Source organism: Pipistrellus hanaki (assembly GCF_964339955.1).
Source record: "Pipistrellus hanaki genome assembly, chromosome: X".
In the NCBI taxonomy this organism is placed as follows: domain Eukaryota; kingdom Metazoa; phylum Chordata; class Mammalia; order Chiroptera; family Vespertilionidae; genus Pipistrellus; species Pipistrellus hanaki.
In genome coordinates, this window is record NC_140524.1 from 68,914,352 (window position 1) to 68,920,351 (window position 6,000).

Below are 6,000 nucleotides of genomic sequence, written 5' to 3' on the forward strand. Positions count from 1 at the left end.
TTCCCCTGGCTTGGCTTCCGATTGTGTGCTTCTTGCTGAGTTTCAAGAATTAAGACTGTATTGGTGACACAGCTCCCTTCACTTCTCCCCAGAGCCAGGACACTCTTGCCAATATCTGCTCCCAGTCTCACTCCACAGATCTCTGGCAGGAATCAAGAAGAGCTTGCTGAGTGTGGGGCTGGAGGGACAAGCCCAGAGTATGGGGAAAGGACTAACATTTGTCAAGCACTTATCATATGCCAGGTACTTTACATATTCTCTTTCATTTAATCTTCACAGCAAGGTGGTAAGGTAGCAATTCTTATGTTTAAATGGGGAGGCTGAGACTCAGAGATGGTAAGAGCTTTGTCCAAGTCTACTCAGCTAGAGGTAGTAGCAGAGCTGGAATTTGGAGCCAAGACTGTCTGCTCTAAAACTGGCTACTTCCAGGCCTAAGGTGAGAGCAATGTGATGGCCTCAGTTTCTAGATAAAAGACAGACTTACTAGGTAGGGATTTTCCCTGCTATAAGCCTAGAGACGCTAACTGGATCCACAGCTGAGCTTCCTGCCCTGAGATGCAGGGAGTAGAGATGGCTAACCTGGGTGGGTCACTGGCTATATTAGAGAGGCAGAAAACAGGATCCCCTCACCCTACCCCTGCAATCTCTGCTCAGGGAGCACAGTACCATCCTCTTTCCAAAGGGTTTCTTCTCAATCATTGGTATCTTTGTGCTTCCATCAACAGAGAAAGAAGGGAGTCAGCCAATGGTGCGGGAGATGGCTAGCTAAGGGTGAGGCAGATGGGGGTATGGGGACAGGGACAGGCAAAATCAAAAGGCCAGAACACAATTAATTCACATGTAAGAACTTGGGCCTGACTCTGGATGGATCCCTTATCTCCCTTGGCCTCACTATTCTCATCCCAGCAATGGATAGATTGGATTTGGTGATGGCTGAAACCCATGCCAACTCTGCCAGTGTGTGTCTCCCAGGGAGGGAAGTGCTGTGGCCATGTCAGCAGGAGTGCTTTGCCCACATAACATGATTGGGGCTGTGGCAGGGGCAGGTGCTTTAGTGAGCCTGGGAGACGTGAATTGCTGGCCTGGGAATAGCTGCTTTGGGTCCCGCCCAGAAGTCAACTCCTGCCCCCTCCCTGCTGTGTTCACAATAGAAGAGTGGAGGATGAGCAAATGGGGAGCTGAGATTATGGAAAATGTGCCTTTTGAAAAGAAGAATACTGGGGTAAGTGCAAGAAAGAAAGAGCTGTAAATACTTCTGGTTGCCCTGAGAGGAAGAGAAAATGGCTCCTATAAAACAAAGCCCATCTCAGTCTTCTACAGAGGCATAGGGCACTAGGTTGCCTCTTAAATTGGGGTCCCAGCAAGTCTTCTTCCTCTCCTGGCGTCAGTGTTGCCATCTACACAATGAGAATTTGGTCCTAAATGCCCTCCAAAGGCTCTGATAGCTCTCATATTCCAGAATCTTCTGCATTTCGGCTCTGAGTCAAGCCCCTTGAGCTCAGTCCTGCCTCAGGTACTGAATGGTGAGTGCATCAGTTGTGGAAGTTAGAGTAACACCTGGACTTTGGGGTCATCTAGCAACCAATGCATACTCCTTACCATAGCCTGGAGGCTTGAATTCACTTTGCCCTGCATATCTTTTTAGTCTCCCCTATTCCCACCTCTGTTGTGCCTGCCCACCCCAGGTTTCACTGACCTCCTTTCCTGCAGATACCCAAACTCCCTGATGGTTGTTCACCACACTGGAATGCAGTTTCCCTCCCTGTTTGTAAACTATTCTTGCTTCTGACCTTAGCTGAAATGTCACCTCTTCCAGGAAGTCTTTCTTCCTGACACCCTAGGGTAGGCCAGCTCCTACTCTGAACCACCCTTATAGCACCACGAAAATCATAGCAATAGTAATTACTTGTGCCATGATTTTTCCCCCCCATTATCTGTCCCTCCTCCCAAATTACTGTAATCTCTATGAGGGCCGAGGTCTCATTGATCTTGTTCACAGCTCTATGTCTGGTATCCAGTTGCCTAGAAAACTTTCAACCCACTAATATTTATTGAAAATAATTCCTAGCAACTACCACATATCACAGACCTACAGGGGCCAGGCACAGACATACAGGGTCTCATGTGGCCTTTGCATCACATCTCCTTCTCATTTCTTAGGTGAGGCAATGCAGGGGCAAAGAGCTGACAGGTTTTATCGTGCCAGAAGCTCTCATCCTGGACTAGTTGGCCAGGCTGTGCAGAGTGGCCAGGCTGCGCAGAGCTGGGCCTGGCAAGCAGGTCGGTCTGCTTCATGCCTCCTTTTTCGCCTGCCACCGCACTTCCGGAGGAGCAGCAGCTGTGGCCTCTCTTTATGTTCCCATAGCAACCAGCGCTTACCTCCCGCTTGCACTGGTTCTTAATTGCCTGATTACGCATCTTCTCCCCTACCAGCTCAGTAGCTTCTTGAGAACAGGGTACATGGAGGGCTTTTCTCACCATAGCACGCTTCAGGCTTGGTGAGTATTAGTAAATGAACAAAAATGAATGCATGCACATGGGGTTTTAAAAGCTTTCATCACAAACAAGGCACCTGGCAGTCTGTAGCTACAGGGGGAGGGGACCTGCAGGACTGATGCTCCTCAGCTCACCTCTGCCTAGTGGAGTGGGTGGCCAGCCCCCCTCCTCCCCTCTCCCCTGCTGCCTGGGGAAACTCTTTAGAAAACAGGCCAGGCAGCCAGCATGGTCATGGCTGTTGGCAGGAGAGGGATGCTGGAGATTGTGCAACACCCAACCCTAACAATCCCCCCCCACACACGCGCACACCTCCCTTGCCACCTCCTGAGGAAAGCCATCTCAAGTGGCCAGCTTTTGCTTTGAGAATTACCAGAAACAATTGAGTTTCATATTCACTTTTAGTGCTCACTTCAGGATCTCCTCAGTCAGCCCCTTCCCCTCTCCATTTCCACAGCAACCATTTTAATCCAGCTTTCCATCATCTTCTACCTGAGCTGTTCCAACAGCCACCTTTCCTGCCCTCACTCCTGTCTGCTTTCATTCCTCCTCCCTCCCCATCTCCCACAGCACAGACAGAATGAGGGCCCCAAACAGAAGTTAGCCCATGTTATTCCCAGCCAGCCTCATGAATGAGGCAGGTGCTGGCATTATTTCTGTGGCCTTAATGAGAGTCTGTCCAAGCCACTGAGGCTTATAGATGGGGGAGGGGAACTACCAGCCCATTTGTTTAGTCCTTAAATGTCTGTTGCCTTAAATATGTGACTCTGGACCTCGCACTGAGCTAGCTCTGAGGCTACAAGGTTGGGACCATAGAGCCAACTTACCCTAGTGAGTGGGACAGAAAAAAATAAAAATAAAAAAACACCCTGGTGTGCGCTGCCACTTTACACAGGGTGCTATGGGAATGCATAAAGAAGTTTGCTTGTGCAGAACCAGGGCTTTGGGTCTGCATTTCTCTATCTCTTTGTCTCCCCCTTTCTATCTCCCCTCAAATCTGTCTCAAAGGAGAGATATTTGAGCTAGGCTTTCTATCTGAAATCCTTCGTTGTGAGCAACAGAAACCATCTCTGGCTAATTGAAAACGGAATTTGTGCCCTGGCTGGTGTGGCTCAGTTGGTTGAGCATTATTCCGTGCACCAAAAGGTTGCCAGTTTGATTTCCAGTCAGGGAACATGTTCCAGTTGTAGACACAACCCTTGTAAGGAAAGCAGCCAGTTGATTGTTTTGCTCTCATCTCTCTCTCTCTCTCTCTCTCTCTCTCTCTCTCTCTCTCTCTCTCTCTTCCCCTCTCTAAAATCAGTAAAAAAAAAAATTTTTTTAAAGAAGGAAGAGGGAATTGTAGGGTTTTGGATAAGCTATAGGAACCTTACAGAATCAAGGAAAAAAGCTAGAAAGCCAGGCTGGGAAATAGATATACTAGTAAGCAAAGGCAACATTGGGGGAAGGAGTAGGAAGCAGGATGGTTTCATCAGAATGCTTCCACTGAAATGGAAAAGGCTGTTTCCTCTATTCTTATACTGCTTGCTCTAGATTTGAAGGTCAAAGACTGTGTCCAGTGACCAAGCTTAGTCCCATGCCTGCCCCTTGGCTAAACTGGACTGGGAGAGGAAGGTTATGTCCCGTAGGCCATGTCCCCTTGGCTTCCGTGGCAGGAGATTGACACATGAACTTACTATTCAACCAACATTACCCATAATGAGGCACAGACAATTCACTTAAAGGAAACAGGAGTGTAAGGAAGGGAGAATGAATGCTGCAGAGCCACAAACCAACTAATGTCCACTCCTTGCCTGATGACAGGGGAAGAGGATGAGGAGGGTCCAGCCAGAGGAAACCAAATGGGCAAAAAGCCAAAGCCTATTGTGCTTGAAGCAGAGGGCGGCATCATGTGACTGGAGCGTAAGAAGGGGGAAGGTAAGGCTCCCTAATTGATGAGATAGGAGCAGGGAAAAGATGGACTGCAGCATGCCCCATGGAGTGGGCCATGGAGAGCCGGCCTCAGAAGGGGGAGGGAGAGGCTGACCAGATCGTATATTAGGAACTTTACTCTGGAGGTGTCAAGAATGGATCAGACATGACAAAATTGGAGATGTGGAGACCAGCAAGGAACTCTTCTGGGAAAGAAATGGTAAGTCCTGAATTCCAACATTGGTAATGGATAGTCAGGAGATGACAGATTCAAGAGAATCTATAGAAGTATGAGGGGTAAGAGAGGGTGAGGAGTATGAGATGACTGGAGAGGAAGAAGACAGTTGGAAGAAAGAGTTTGCACTTTCCTCATAGGCTTTAAGACACCCAGCTAACTTTATCAATGTCCATTCATTCTACAGTTAATGTCAGCCCAGCCTTATTTGCATGTGTAAGGCACTGGAAAAAAGAAAAAGAGAGACAGACACAGAGACAGAGACAGAGAGACCAAGATTCTTAATGGAGCCTCTCATACTCTGCTGGTGGGAGCATAAACTGATATAATTGCTGTGAAGGACAATCTGGAAATATGTTTCACTGTTTTAAATATGCATTTTTTGGCATTTTGACTTCCAGGAATTTATCCTAATGACATCATTTAACAAGTGCGTATAGATAGACATCTGTACAAGGGATGTTACACCATTGCTTATAAGAGTAAAAACCTGGAAACAGCCTCACAGAGGATTAGTAGGGAACTGGTTAAATAAATGGTGGCTCAGCCTGACAGGAGCTTACTCTGCAAGCAGTAGGCAGAGACAAGACAGCACAGCCCTGTCCCCTGTGGCAGTCTTGCTTCAGGGCCTGACAGGCCCAGGTGAGGAAGGGGAAACACTTTAACTTTTAGTGAAGTTTGGGGTTTCAACTGTGACAAGGCTGGATGGGCTCATTTCTGAAGTAATTGAATGAAGGTTTTTTACATCTTTGAAAATGGCTGGAAAAGTTACGATCTTCAGGAGATTTCATCCAAGAAGTGAGTAGAAATAGGTCACAGAGAGAGTTGAGGGAGAAAATTTTGGTGTTTTTCTTTTTCTCCTGCTTCTAGAGTTAAACAGTTCACTAGAAGTTACAGTAACAAGGATTATCTCTAGGGAGTGAGGCTGGAGGGAGCAGGCACAGCTTTTATTGAATACTTAAAACACTCTCACATTGTTGGAATGTCTTACAATCTATGCAGATCACAGAAGTAAAAAGTCATAGCAACAATGAACAATGTAGATACTTGCATTTGTGGAGTGGGGGTGGGGTTCCATGGCAAGCTGCTTGGCCACAGAGCTTCTAAAGCAGGCCTTCTGCACCTCAGCACTTGGGCCTCCACCTCTGGGTTGTCAGGACTGTCCTATTCACTGAAGTACATTCAGCAACATACCTGGTTTCTACTCCTTGGGTGCCAGTAGCAGTCTCCTTCCAAATTGTTGCAACCGAAATGTATCTCCAGGCATTGGCAGATATCCGCTAGGGGAGCAAAATGGCCCCCAAGGTAAGAACCACCACTCTAGATGGATTTTCAGGTCACACAGGTATGTTTTGAGCTTT